The sequence below is a fragment of the Anomaloglossus baeobatrachus genome, unplaced genomic scaffold (genome assembly GCF_048569485.1).
Source record: "Anomaloglossus baeobatrachus isolate aAnoBae1 unplaced genomic scaffold, aAnoBae1.hap1 Scaffold_938, whole genome shotgun sequence".
Taxonomy (NCBI): Eukaryota; Metazoa; Chordata; class Amphibia; order Anura; family Aromobatidae; genus Anomaloglossus; species Anomaloglossus baeobatrachus.
In genome coordinates, this window is record NW_027445336.1 from 1 (window position 1) to 14,402 (window position 14,402).

The 14,402-nt window shown below is 46.7% G+C and overlaps 8 non-coding genes and 1 pseudogene across 8 annotated transcripts; all 9 read right to left on the minus strand.

Annotated features, from left to right (window-relative positions):
- Positions 1 to 940: 940 nt before the first annotated feature.
- Positions 941 to 1,131, minus strand: LOC142289466 (U2 spliceosomal RNA). Its single transcript, XR_012749944.1, has one exon. It is a non-coding gene; the product is annotated as a U2 spliceosomal RNA (small nuclear RNA).
- Positions 1,132 to 2,518: 1,387 nt separating this feature from the next.
- Positions 2,519 to 2,709, minus strand: LOC142289477 (U2 spliceosomal RNA). The gene has a single exon (XR_012749955.1). It is a non-coding gene; the product is annotated as a U2 spliceosomal RNA (small nuclear RNA).
- Positions 2,710 to 4,096: 1,387 nt separating this feature from the next.
- LOC142289489 (U2 spliceosomal RNA) lies at positions 4,097 to 4,287 on the minus strand. The gene has a single exon (XR_012749966.1). It is a non-coding gene; the product is annotated as a U2 spliceosomal RNA (small nuclear RNA).
- A 1,387-nt stretch (positions 4,288 to 5,674) lies between these two features.
- On the minus strand, positions 5,675 to 5,865 carry LOC142289494 (U2 spliceosomal RNA). Its single transcript, XR_012749970.1, has one exon. It is a non-coding gene; the product is annotated as a U2 spliceosomal RNA (small nuclear RNA).
- A 1,388-nt stretch (positions 5,866 to 7,253) lies between these two features.
- On the minus strand, positions 7,254 to 7,444 carry LOC142289495 (U2 spliceosomal RNA). The gene has a single exon (XR_012749971.1). It is a non-coding gene; the product is annotated as a U2 spliceosomal RNA (small nuclear RNA).
- A 1,387-nt stretch (positions 7,445 to 8,831) lies between these two features.
- On the minus strand, positions 8,832 to 9,022 carry LOC142289467 (U2 spliceosomal RNA). The gene has a single exon (XR_012749945.1). It is a non-coding gene; the product is annotated as a U2 spliceosomal RNA (small nuclear RNA).
- Positions 9,023 to 10,409: 1,387 nt separating this feature from the next.
- LOC142289492 (U2 spliceosomal RNA) lies at positions 10,410 to 10,602 on the minus strand. Its single transcript, XR_012749969.1, has one exon. It is a non-coding gene; the product is annotated as a U2 spliceosomal RNA (small nuclear RNA).
- Positions 10,603 to 11,345: 743 nt separating this feature from the next.
- Positions 11,346 to 11,487, minus strand: LOC142289493 (U2 spliceosomal RNA; annotated as a pseudogene).
- Positions 11,488 to 12,874: 1,387 nt separating this feature from the next.
- Positions 12,875 to 13,065, minus strand: LOC142289468 (U2 spliceosomal RNA). Its single transcript, XR_012749946.1, has one exon. It is a non-coding gene; the product is annotated as a U2 spliceosomal RNA (small nuclear RNA).
- Positions 13,066 to 14,402: the final 1,337 nt, after the last annotated feature.

The following is a 14,402-nucleotide window of genomic DNA, read 5'->3' on the forward strand; positions in this document are numbered from 1 at the left end:
CCGGGAAAAAAAGAGATTGCCCCCTCCTTCCACTAGCCCACCCTCCCACCCAAAGAACAACTTCTTCTGCGCAGCTTGTTTTCTAGGCAGCAGCGCTATTGTGATGTCATCGGGGGGCATTGTGACAAGCCGCCAGTGTTCCGTCTCTTCATGTTGTGCACAGTTCAAACGGAAAATACATCAACAGGCAGACTACAGAAAAGCTTACTATCAAAGGTTAGAGGGGGGCTTTCTCAGAGGGCTTTTTACAGTTTTTCTATTCCCAATTAGCCGTTTAAGTGTACTTATTGAAAGTAGTAATTCTTTCATAGGCCGCCCTTTCTTAGTATTTGACGTTCCTTATATTGCGGTATGAGGCTTCGCAGTAGGTTGCAAACATTCATCACCCATGACTGTCCCCAATTGAGCTCAGAAGCTCAATGTCTATCATGACCTCTCTTTTAGAATGTCCAAGAGCAAGCAAACTATTCCTCCAGGAGAGGGCGCCAACAGACTACTAAAGAGATCATCATTACTCAAAGAAAACCCCAAAAACCAATGCATGATAGGAATAAACAGGTAACTTTCTTTGGAGTGGAAGCGGAGAGATCGCACCAGATGCCAATTCTAGATGTTATCACACCTGTGGTCACTGCAGCAGCAGGTGAATCCACTTTGTCCAAAAGGGATCTATTCCATTCAATTGCAAATGATCTAGATAAGACAGAGAACTGCAGCACGGGGACATAGCCGAGTTGGTCAGGTTGAGTGGTGATGAGTTTGCTATTTGGATGAATAAAGAAAGTCAAAAGTGTGAAAGATAAAAAACAAAAGGAGGAAGTGTGAAAAGTGAATGGGCCAAATTGAGGTGCATATGAAGACGTATGCTTTCTTCCAATTCATTAAATCGGGCTAATATGAATCAGGTGAATTGAGTTCTGCTTTTGGAAACTGGGTTAAGAAGGGGTGCACCGTTCCTGGAGGTACTGCAATACCAGGTCAATGCGTGGAGTGGACAGAGCAAGCTCTTTTTCCATCTCCCTGTTCTAAAAATCCATTTAATATATGGTCCCCAGATAGGGGACGTATCAGATATTAAACTGATAAGAACAGATACTACACTTGATCTTAGCCAAAAGGCCGAGAAGCGATAACCAGAATTGGTTTGGGCCTCGAGTGGCACCCTGGCCTATGCCGGACACATCTTAGGGAGAGAGAGCGAGAGGGAGACAAACCCACGCCTACACAAGACATTTTGTCACCCAAGCCAACCCTTGAAAAGGCTGCTTTGCAGAGCCAAAACAAGAAGAATGGTGCGTTTTGCAGCCGCCGCCCACTGCAATGAATCTGAATAACTCCTCCTTTAGGGCGCAAGCAACTCCCCTCCCCCTTGCAGTCTTTCCAATTCACGATACAAAAAGACGGACAGGACAGGTTGCCTGACTTTCCGTCACTGCCACCCTTTGCCATCCTTACCCGTAGAAAGCCCTTTCATCATCCCCAAACCCTAATCTTTTCCCTTTCCTTCCCAGCCCCCAAACCCTGCCCTCTGTACCTTTCTCACCACCCGCTTCCCTTCTCCTGTCATCCCCCTACCACCCGGGAAAAAAAGAGATTGCCCCCTCCTTCCACTAGCCCACCCTCCCACCCAAAGAACAACTTCTTCTGCGCAGCTTGTTTTCTAGGCAGCAGCGCTATTGTGATGTCATCGGGGGGCATTGTGACAAGCCGCCAGTGTTCCGTCTCTTCATGTTGTGCACAGTTCAAACGGAAAATACATCAACAGGCAGACTACAGAAAAGCTTACTATCAAAGGTTAGAGGGGGGCTTTCTCAGAGGGCTTTTTACAGTTTTTCTATTCCCAATTAGCCGTTTAAGTGTACTTATTGAAAGTAGTAATTCTTTCATAGGCCGCCCTTTCTTAGTATTTGACGTTCCTTATATTGCGGTATGAGGCTTCGCAGTAGGTTGCAAACATTCATCACCCATGACTGTCCCCAATTGAGCTCAGAAGCTCAATGTCTATCATGACCTCTCTTTTAGAATGTCCAAGAGCAAGCAAACTATTCCTCCAGGAGAGGGCGCCAACAGACTACTAAAGAGATCATCATTACTCAAAGAAAACCCCAAAAACCAATGCATGATAGGAATAAACAGGTAACTTTCTTTGGAGTGGAAGCGGAGAGATCGCACCAGATGCCAATTCTAGATGTTATCACACCTGTGGTCACTGCAGCAGCAGGTGAATCCACTTTGTCCAAAAGGGATCTATTCCATTCAATTGCAAATGATCTAGATAAGACAGAGAACTGCAGCACGGGGACATAGCCGAGTTGGTCAGGTTGAGTGGTGATGAGTTTGCTATTTGGATGAATAAAGAAAGTCAAAAGTGTGAAAGATAAAAAACAAAAGGAGGAAGTGTGAAAAGTGAATGGGCCAAATTGAGGTGCATATGAAGACGTATGCTTTCTTCCAATTCATTAAATCGGGCTAATATGAATCAGGTGAATTGAGTTCTGCTTTTGGAAACTGGGTTAAGAAGGGGTGCACCGTTCCTGGAGGTACTGCAATACCAGGTCAATGCGTGGAGTGGACAGAGCAAGCTCTTTTTCCATCTCCCTGTTCTAAAAATCCATTTAATATATGGTCCCCAGATAGGGGACGTATCAGATATTAAACTGATAAGAACAGATACTACACTTGATCTTAGCCAAAAGGCCGAGAAGCGATAACCAGAATTGGTTTGGGCCTCGAGTGGCACCCTGGCCTATGCCGGACACATCTTAGGGAGAGAGAGCGAGAGGGAGACAAACCCACGCCTACACAAGACATTTTGTCACCCAAGCCAACCCTTGAAAAGGCTGCTTTGCAGAGCCAAAACAAGAAGAATGGTGCGTTTTGCAGCCGCCGCCCACTGCAATGAATCTGAATAACTCCTCCTTTAGGGCGCAAGCAACTCCCCTCCCCCTTGCAGTCTTTCCAATTCACGATACAAAAAGACGGACAGGACAGGTTGCCTGACTTTCCGTCACTGCCACCCTTTGCCATCCTTACCCGTAGAAAGCCCTTTCATCATCCCCAAACCCTAATCTTTTCCCTTTCCTTCCCAGCCCCCAAACCCTGCCCTCTGTACCTTTCTCACCACCCGCTTCCCTTCTCCTGTCATCCCCCTACCACCCGGGAAAAAAAGAGATTGCCCCCTCCTTCCACTAGCCCACCCTCCCACCCAAAGAACAACTTCTTCTGCGCAGCTTGTTTTCTAGGCAGCAGCGCTATTGTGATGTCATCGGGGGGCATTGTGACAAGCCGCCAGTGTTCCGTCTCTTCATGTTGTGCACAGTTCAAACGGAAAATACATCAACAGGCAGACTACAGAAAAGCTTACTATCAAAGGTTAGAGGGGGGCTTTCTCAGAGGGCTTTTTACAGTTTTTCTATTCCCAATTAGCCGTTTAAGTGTACTTATTGAAAGTAGTAATTCTTTCATAGGCCGCCCTTTCTTAGTATTTGACGTTCCTTATATTGCGGTATGAGGCTTCGCAGTAGGTTGCAAACATTCATCACCCATGACTGTCCCCAATTGAGCTCAGAAGCTCAATGTCTATCATGACCTCTCTTTTAGAATGTCCAAGAGCAAGCAAACTATTCCTCCAGGAGAGGGCGCCAACAGACTACTAAAGAGATCATCATTACTCAAAGAAAACCCCAAAAACCAATGCATGATAGGAATAAACAGGTAACTTTCTTTGGAGTGGAAGCGGAGAGATCGCACCAGATGCCAATTCTAGATGTTATCACACCTGTGGTCACTGCAGCAGCAGGTGAATCCACTTTGTCCAAAAGGGATCTATTCCATTCAATTGCAAATGATCTAGATAAGACAGAGAACTGCAGCACGGGGACATAGCCGAGTTGGTCAGGTTGAGTGGTGATGAGTTTGCTATTTGGATGAATAAAGAAAGTCAAAAGTGTGAAAGATAAAAAACAAAAGGAGGAAGTGTGAAAAGTGAATGGGCCAAATTGAGGTGCATATGAAGACGTATGCTTTCTTCCAATTCATTAAATCGGGCTAATATGAATCAGGTGAATTGAGTTCTGCTTTTGGAAACTGGGTTAAGAAGGGGTGCACCGTTCCTGGAGGTACTGCAATACCAGGTCAATGCGTGGAGTGGACAGAGCAAGCTCTTTTTCCATCTCCCTGTTCTAAAAATCCATTTAATATATGGTCCCCAGATAGGGGACGTATCAGATATTAAACTGATAAGAACAGATACTACACTTGATCTTAGCCAAAAGGCCGAGAAGCGATAACCAGAATTGGTTTGGGCCTCGAGTGGCACCCTGGCCTATGCCGGACACATCTTAGGGAGAGAGAGCGAGAGGGAGACAAACCCACGCCTACACAAGACATTTTGTCACCCAAGCCAACCCTTGAAAAGGCTGCTTTGCAGAGCCAAAACAAGAAGAATGGTGCGTTTTGCAGCCGCCGCCCACTGCAATGAATCTGAATAACTCCTCCTTTAGGGCGCAAGCAACTCCCCTCCCCCTTGCAGTCTTTCCAATTCACGATACAAAAAGACGGACAGGACAGGTTGCCTGACTTTCCGTCACTGCCACCCTTTGCCATCCTTACCCGTAGAAAGCCCTTTCATCATCCCCAAACCCTAATCTTTTCCCTTTCCTTCCCAGCCCCCAAACCCTGCCCTCTGTACCTTTCTCACCACCCGCTTCCCTTCTCCTGTCATCCCCCTACCACCCGGGAAAAAAAGAGATTGCCCCCTCCTTCCACTAGCCCACCCTCCCACCCAAAGAACAACTTCTTCTGCGCAGCTTGTTTTCTAGGCAGCAGCGCTATTGTGATGTCATCGGGGGGCATTGTGACAAGCCGCCAGTGTTCCGTCTCTTCATGTTGTGCACAGTTCAAACGGAAAATACATCAACAGGCAGACTACAGAAAAGCTTACTATCAAAGGTTAGAGGGGGGCTTTCTCAGAGGGCTTTTTACAGTTTTTCTATTCCCAATTAGCCGTTTAAGTGTACTTATTGAAAGTAGTAATTCTTTCATAGGCCGCCCTTTCTTAGTATTTGACGTTCCTTATATTGCGGTATGAGGCTTCGCAGTAGGTTGCAAACATTCATCACCCATGACTGTCCCCAATTGAGCTCAGAAGCTCAATGTCTATCATGACCTCTCTTTTAGAATGTCCAAGAGCAAGCAAACTATTCCTCCAGGAGAGGGCGCCAACAGACTACTAAAGAGATCATCATTACTCAAAGAAAACCCCAAAAACCAATGCATGATAGGAATAAACAGGTAACTTTCTTTGGAGTGGAAGCGGAGAGATCGCACCAGATGCCAATTCTAGATGTTATCACACCTGTGGTCACTGCAGCAGCAGGTGAATCCACTTTGTCCAAAAGGGATCTATTCCATTCAATTGCAAATGATCTAGATAAGACAGAGAACTGCAGCACGGGGACATAGCCGAGTTGGTCAGGTTGAGTGGTGATGAGTTTGCTATTTGGATGAATAAAGAAAGTCAAAAGTGTGAAAGATAAAAAACAAAAGGAGGAAGTGTGAAAAGTGAATGGGCCAAATTGAGGTGCATATGAAGACGTATGCTTTCTTCCAATTCATTAAATCGGGCTAATATGAATCAGGTGAATTGAGTTCTGCTTTTGGAAACTGGGTTAAGAAGGGGTGCACCGTTCCTGGAGGTACTGCAATACCAGGTCAATGCGTGGAGTGGACAGAGCAAGCTCTTTTTCCATCTCCCTGTTCTAAAAATCCATTTAATATATGGTCCCCAGATAGGGGACGTATCAGATATTAAACTGATAAGAACAGATACTACACTTGATCTTAGCCAAAAGGCCGAGAAGCGATAACCAGAATTGGTTTGGGCCTCGAGTGGCACCCTGGCCTATGCCGGACACATCTTAGGGAGAGAGAGCGAGAGGGAGACAAACCCACGCCTACACAAGACATTTTGTCACCCAAGCCAACCCTTGAAAAGGCTGCTTTGCAGAGCCAAAACAAGAAGAATGGTGCGTTTTGCAGCCGCCGCCCACTGCAATGAATCTGAATAACTCCTCCTTTAGGGCGCAAGCAACTCCCCTCCCCCTTGCAGTCTTTCCAATTCACGATACAAAAAGACGGACAGGACAGGTTGCCTGACTTTCCGTCACTGCCACCCTTTGCCATCCTTACCCGTAGAAAGCCCTTTCATCATCCCCAAACCCTAATCTTTTCCCTTTCCTTCCCAGCCCCCAAACCCTGCCCTCTGTACCTTTCTCACCACCCGCTTCCCTTCTCCTGTCATCCCCCTACCACCCGGGAAAAAAAGAGATTGCCCCCTCCTTCCACTAGCCCACCCTCCCACCCAAAGAACAACTTCTTCTGCGCAGCTTGTTTTCTAGGCAGCAGCGCTATTGTGATGTCATCGGGGGGCATTGTGACAAGCCGCCAGTGTTCCGTCTCTTCATGTTGTGCACAGTTCAAACGGAAAATACATCAACAGGCAGACTACAGAAAAGCTTACTATCAAAGGTTAGAGGGGGGCTTTCTCAGAGGGCTTTTTACAGTTTTTCTATTCCCAATTAGCCGTTTAAGTGTACTTATTGAAAGTAGTAATTCTTTCATAGGCCGCCCTTTCTTAGTATTTGACGTTCCTTATATTGCGGTATGAGGCTTCGCAGTAGGTTGCAAACATTCATCACCCATGACTGTCCCCAATTGAGCTCAGAAGCTCAATGTCTATCATGACCTCTCTTTTAGAATGTCCAAGAGCAAGCAAACTATTCCTCCAGGAGAGGGCGCCAACAGACTACTAAAGAGATCATCATTACTCAAAGAAAACCCCAAAAACCAATGCATGATAGGAATAAACAGGTAACTTTCTTTGGAGTGGAAGCGAGAGAGATCGCACCAGATGCCAATTCTAGATGTTATCACACCTGTGGTCACTGCAGCAGCAGGTGAATCCACTTTGTCCAAAAGGGATCTATTCCATTCAATTGCAAATGATCTAGATAAGACAGAGAACTGCAGCACGGGGACATAGCCGAGTTGGTCAGGTTGAGTGGTGATGAGTTTGCTATTTGGATGAATAAAGAAAGTCAAAAGTGTGAAAGATAAAAAACAAAAGGAGGAAGTGTGAAAAGTGAATGGGCCAAATTGAGGTGCATATGAAGACGTATGCTTTCTTCCAATTCATTAAATCGGGCTAATATGAATCAGGTGAATTGAGTTCTGCTTTTGGAAACTGGGTTAAGAAGGGGTGCACCGTTCCTGGAGGTACTGCAATACCAGGTCAATGCGTGGAGTGGACAGAGCAAGCTCTTTTTCCATCTCCCTGTTCTAAAAATCCATTTAATATATGGTCCCCAGATAGGGGACGTATCAGATATTAAACTGATAAGAACAGATACTACACTTGATCTTAGCCAAAAGGCCGAGAAGCGATAACCAGAATTGGTTTGGGCCTCGAGTGGCACCCTGGCCTATGCCGGACACATCTTAGGGAGAGAGAGCGAGAGGGAGACAAACCCACGCCTACACAAGACATTTTGTCACCCAAGCCAACCCTTGAAAAGGCTGCTTTGCAGAGCCAAAACAAGAAGAATGGTGCGTTTTGCAGCCGCCGCCCACTGCAATGAATCTGAATAACTCCTCCTTTAGGGCGCAAGCAACTCCCCTCCCCCTTGCAGTCTTTCCAATTCACGATACAAAAAGACGGACAGGACAGGTTGCCTGACTTTCCGTCACTGCCACCCTTTGCCATCCTTACCCGTAGAAAGCCCTTTCATCATCCCCAAACCCTAATCTTTTCCCTTTCCTTCCCAGCCCCCAAACCCTGCCCTCTGTACCTTTCTCACCACCCGCTTCCCTTCTCCTGTCATCCCCCTACCACCCGGGAAAAAAAGAGATTGCCCCCTCCTTCCACTAGCCCACCCTCCCACCCAAAGAACAACTTCTTCTGCGCAGCTTGTTTTCTAGGCAGCAGCGCTATTGTGATGTCATCGGGGGGCATTGTGACAAGCCGCCAGTGTTCCGTCTCTTCATGTTGTGCACAGTTCAAACGGAAAATACATCAACAGGCAGACTACAGAAAAGCTTACTATCAAAGGTTAGAGGGGGGCTTTCTCAGAGGGCTTTTTACAGTTTTTCTATTCCCAATTAGCCGTTTAAGTGTACTTATTGAAAGTAGTAATTCTTTCATAGGCCGCCCTTTCTTAGTATTTGACGTTCCTTATATTGCGGTATGAGGCTTCGCAGTAGGTTGCAAACATTCATCACCCATGACTGTCCCCAATTGAGCTCAGAAGCTCAATGTCTATCATGACCTCTCTTTTAGAATGTCCAAGAGCAAGCAAACTATTCCTCCAGGAGAGGGCGCCAACAGACTACTAAAGAGATCATCATTACTCAAAGAAAACCCCAAAAACCAATGCATGATAGGAATAAACAGGTAACTTTCTTTGGAGTGGAAGCGGAGAGATCGCACCAGATGCCAATTCTAGATGTTATCACACCTGTGGTCACTGCAGCAGCAGGTGAATCCACTTTGTCCAAAAGGGATCTATTCCATTCAATTGCAAATGATCTAGATAAGACAGAGAACTGCAGCACGGGGACATAGCCGAGTTGGTCAGGTTGAGTGGTGATGAGTTTGCTATTTGGATGAATAAAGAAAGTCAAAAGTGTGAAAGATAAAAAACAAAAGGAGGAAGTGTGAAAAGTGAATGGGCCAAATTGAGGTGCATATGAAGACGTATGCTTTCTTCCAATTCATTAAATCGGGCTAATATGAATCAGGTGAATTGAGTTCTGCTTTTGGAAACTGGGTTAAGAAGGGGTGCACCGTTCCTGGAGGTACTGCAATACCAGGTCAATGCGTGGAGTGGACAGAGCAAGCTCTTTTTCCATCTCCCTGTTCTAAAAATCCATTTAATATATGGTCCCCAGATAGGGGACGTATCAGATATTAAACTGATAAGAACAGATACTACACTTGATCTTAGCCAAAAGGCCGAGAAGCGATAACCAGAATTGGTTTGGGCCTCGAGTGGCACCCTGGCCTATGCCGGACACATCTTAGGGAGAGAGAGCGAGAGGGAGACAAACCCACGCCTACACAAGACATTTTGTCACCCAAGCCAACCCTTGAAAAGGCTGCTTTGCAGAGCCAAAACAAGAAGAATGGTGCGTTTTGCAGCCGCCGCCCACTGCAATGAATCTGAATAACTCCTCCTTTAGGGCGCAAGCAACTCCCCTCCCCCTTGCAGTCTTTCCAATTCACGATACAAAAAGACGGACAGGACAGGTTGCCTGACTTTCCGTCACTGCCACCCTTTGCCATCCTTACCCGTAGAAAGCCCTTTCATCATCCCCAAACCCTAATCTTTTCCCTTTCCTTCCCAGCCCCCAAACCCTGCCCTCTGTACCTTTCTCACCACCCGCTTCCCTTCTCCTGTCATCCCCCTACCACCCGGGAAAAAAAGAGATTGCCCCCTCCTTCCACTAGCCCACCCTCCCACCCAAAGAACAACTTCTTCTGCGCAGCTTGTTTTCTAGGCAGCAGCGCTATTGTGATGTCATCGGGGGGCATTGTGACAAGCCGCCAGTGTTCCGTCTCTTCATGTTGTGCACAGTTCAAACGGAAAATACATCAACAGGCAGACTACAGAAAAGCTTACTATCAAAGGTTAGAGGGGGGCTTTCTCAGAGGGCTTTTTACAGTTTTTCTATTCCCAATTAGCCGTTTAAGTGTACTTATTGAAAGTAGTAATTCTTTCATAGGCCGCCCTTTCTTAGTATTTGACGTTCCTTATATTGCGGTATGAGGCTTCGCAGTAGGTTGCAAACATTCATCACCCATGACTGTCCCCAATTGAGCTCAGAAGCTCAATGTCTATCATGACCTCTCTTTTAGAATGTCCAAGAGCAAGCAAACTATTCCTCCAGGAGAGGGCGCCAACAGACTACTAAAGAGATCATCATTACTCAAAGAAAACCCCAAAAACCAATGCATGATAGGAATAAACAGGTAACTTTCTTTGGAGTGGAAGCGGAGAGATCGCACCAGATGCCAATTCTAGATGTTATCACACCTGTGGTCACTGCAGCAGCAGGTGAATCCACTTTGTCCAAAAGGGATCTATTCCATTCAATTGCAAATGATCTAGATAAGACAGAGAACTGCAGCACGGGGACATAGCCGAGTTGGTCAGGTTGAGTGGTGATGAGTTTGCTATTTGGATGAATAAAGAAAGTCAAAAGTGTGAAAGATAAAAAACAAAAGGAGGAAGTGTGAAAAGTGAATGGGCCAAATTGAGGTGCATATGAAGACGTATGCTTTCTTCCAATTCATTAAATCGGGCTAATATGAATCAGGTGAATTGAGTTCTGCTTTTGGAAACTGGGTTAAGAAGGGGTGCACCGTTCCTGGAGGTACTGCAATACCAGGTCAATGCGTGGAGTGGACAGAGCAAGCTCTTTTTCCATCTCCCTGTTCTAAAAATCCATTTAATATATGGTCCCCAGATAGGGGACGTATCAGATATTAAACTGATAAGAACAGATTTTTGATTTAATGAAGCTTTCCAAAGCACCGCAAAAAATGCATGACCGAAGTCACACCAAAAACAGTGCAAAGGCTAGGATTCGTGTGGACCCCTCCGTGAGGAGAGGGTCCCCAAAAATCAACCCCGTCCCTCCGAGCCAGAAGGCCACAGCAAGGGTCAGGGATCTTCGGTGCTCCCCCAAGCCGAAGCCTGGTTGAGCCTTGTCGTTGCTCCCAGCGTCCACCCAGGCATCTTACCCAAGTGGAGTAGAGAGCTACTAGTTGTTGGTTTCGCAGCCGAAACTGCCCGGACCGTCAACCGGTGTTGGTTTCTCAGCCCAAGGCTAACCGGACCTCCAACCGGGTGTTGGTTTCTCAGCCGAAGCTGACCCGGACCTCCAACCGGGTGTTGGTTTCTCAGCCGAAGCTGACCCGGACCTCCAACCGGGTGTTGGTTTCTCAGCCGAAGCTGACCCGGACCTCCAACCGGGTGTTGGTTTCTCAGCCAAAGCTGACCCGGACCTCCAACCGGGTGTTGGTTTCTCAGCCCAAAGCTGAACGGACCTCCGACCATGATTATAAAAATTTCCCTTCCTAGCCAGAAGGCCGGGATAGAGCAATATGCTCAGAAAGTATGAAAGGGCAAGGTACGGTGTGCTACAGAGCCCAAGGCTCGCCGGGGTCCCAAGCCAGCAAGCTCAGACTCACTCCAGGGTCGTCAATCCTGGGGCACATTGCACCATAGCCCCCACACTTACTCAGTCTAATAGCCTCGATCCTGGTAGGGCCATGGTTTCCTCTAGATGGATATACTATCCTCCCAAAGTACTAACAAGCGCAACCTTCCAGTGTGCATTGCATCATTGTACTAAGGTGGCCGGAGCCTTAAACCACCTTTTCGAACGATACTACACTTGATCTTAGCCAAAAGGCCGAGAAGCGATAACCAGAATTGGTTTGGGCCTCGAGTGGCACCCTGGCCTATGCCGGACACATCTTAGGGAGAGAGAGCGAGAGGGAGACAAACCCACGCCTACACAAGACATTTTGTCACCCAAGCCAACCCTTGAAAAGGCTGCTTTGCAGAGCCAAAACAAGAAGAATGGTGCGTTTTGCAGCCGCCGCCCACTGCAATGAATCTGAATAACTCCTCCTTTAGGGCGCAAGCAACTCCCCTCCCCCTTGCAGTCTTTCCAATTCACGATACAAAAAGACGGACAGGACAGGTTGCCTGACTTTCCGTCACTGCCACCCTTTGCCATCCTTACCCGTAGAAAGCCCTTTCATCATCCCCAAACCCTAATCTTTTCCCTTTCCTTCCCAGCCCCCAAACCCTGCCCTCTGTACCTTTCTCACCACCCGCTTCCCTTCTCCTGTCATCCCCCTACCACCCGGGAAAAAAAGAGATTGCCCCCTCCTTCCACTAGCCCACCCTCCCACCCAAAGAACAACTTCTTCTGCGCAGCTTGTTTTCTAGGCAGCAGCGCTATTGTGATGTCATCGGGGGGCATTGTGACAAGCCGCCAGTGTTCCGTCTCTTCATGTTGTGCACAGTTCAAACGGAAAATACATCAACAGGCAGACTACAGAAAAGCTTACTATCAAAGGTTAGAGGGGGGCTTTCTCAGAGGGCTTTTTACAGTTGTTCTATTCCCAATTAGCCGTTTAAGTGTACTTATTGAAAGTAGTAATTCTTTCATAGGCCGCCCTTTCTTAGTATTTGACGTTCCTTATATTGCGGTATGAGGCTTCGCAGTAGGTTGCAAACATTCATCACCCATGACTGTCCCCAATTGAGCTCAGAAGCTCAATGTCTATCATGACCTCTCTTTTAGAATGTCCAAGAGCAAGCAAACTATTCCTCCAGGAGAGGGCGCCAACAGACTACTAAAGAGATCATCATTACTCAAAGAAAACCCCAAAAACCAATGCATGATAGGAATAAACAGGTAACTTTCTTTGGAGTGGAAGCGGAGAGATCGCACCAGATGCCAATTCTAGATGTTATCACACCTGTGGTCACTGCAGCAGCAGGTGAATCCACTTTGTCCAAAAGGGATCTATTCCATTCAATTGCAAATGATCTAGATAAGACAGAGAACTGCAGCACGGGGACATAGCCGAGTTGGTCAGGTTGAGTGGTGATGAGTTTGCTATTTGGATGAATAAAGAAAGTCAAAAGTGTGAAAGATAAAAAACAAAAGGAGGAAGTGTGAAAAGTGAATGGGCCAAATTGAGGTGCATATGAAGACGTATGCTTTCTTCCAATTCATTAAATCGGGCTAATATGAATCAGGTGAATTGAGTTCTGCTTTTGGAAACTGGGTTAAGAAGGGGTGCACCGTTCCTGGAGGTACTGCAATACCAGGTCAATGCGTGGAGTGGACAGAGCAAGCTCTTTTTCCATCTCCCTGTTCTAAAAATCCATTTAATATATGGTCCCCAGATAGGGGACGTATCAGATATTAAACTGATAAGAACAGATACTACACTTGATCTTAGCCAAAAGGCCGAGAAGCGATAACCAGAATTGGTTTGGGCCTCGAGTGGCACCCTGGCCTATGCCGGACACATCTTAGGGAGAGAGAGCGAGAGGGAGACAAACCCACGCCTACACAAGACATTTTGTCACCCAAGCCAACCCTTGAAAAGGCTGCTTTGCAGAGCCAAAACAAGAAGAATGGTGCGTTTTGCAGCCGCCGCCCACTGCAATGAATCTGAATAACTCCTCCTTTAGGGCGCAAGCAACTCCCCTCCCCCTTGCAGTCTTTCCAATTCACGATACAAAAAGACGGACAGGACAGGTTGCCTGACTTTCCGTCACTGCCACCCTTTGCCATCCTTACCCGTAGAAAGCCCTTTCATCATCCCCAAACCCTAATCTTTTCCCTTTCCTTCCCAGCCCCCAAACCCTGCCCTCTGTACCTTTCTCACCACCCGCTTCCCTTCTCCTGTCATCCCCCTACCACCCGGGAAAAAAAGAGATTGCCCCCTCCTTCCACTAGCCCACCCTCCCACCCAAAGAACAACTTCTTCTGCGCAGCTTGTTTTCTAGGCAGCAGCGCTATTGTGATGTCATCGGGGGGCATTGTGACAAGCCGCCAGTGTTCCGTCTCTTCATGTTGTGCACAGTTCAAACGGAAAATACATCAACAGGCAGACTACAGAAAAGCTTACTATCAAAGGTTAGAGGGGGGCTTTCTCAGAGGGCTTTTTACAGTTTTTCTATTCCCAATTAGCCGTTTAAGTGTACTTATTGAAAGTAGTAATTCTTTCATAGGCCGCCCTTTCTTAGTATTTGACGTTCCTTATATTGCGGTATGAGGCTTCGCAGTAGGTTGCAAACATTCATCACCCATGACTGTCCCCAATTGAGCTCAGAAGCTCAATGTCTATCATGACCTCTCTTTTAGAATGTCCAAGAGCAAGCAAACTATTCCTCCAGGAGAGGGCGCCAACAGACTACTAAAGAGATCATCATTACTCAAAGAAAACCCCAAAAACCAATGCATGATAGGAATAAACAGGTAACTTTCTTTGGAGTGGAAGCGGAGAGATCGCACCAGATGCCAATTCTAGATGTTATCACACCTGTGGTCACTGCAGCAGCAGGTGAATCCACTTTGTCCAAAAGGGATCTATTCCATTCAATTGCAAATGATCTAGATAAGACAGAGAACTGCAGCACGGGGACATAGCCGAGTTGGTCAGGTTGAGTGGTGATGAGTTTGCTATTTGGATGAATAAAGAAAGTCAAAAGTGTGAAAGATAAAAAACAAAAGGAGGAAGTGTGAAAAGTGAATGGGCCAAATTGAGGTGCATATGAAGACGTATGCTTTCTTCCAATTCATTAAATCGG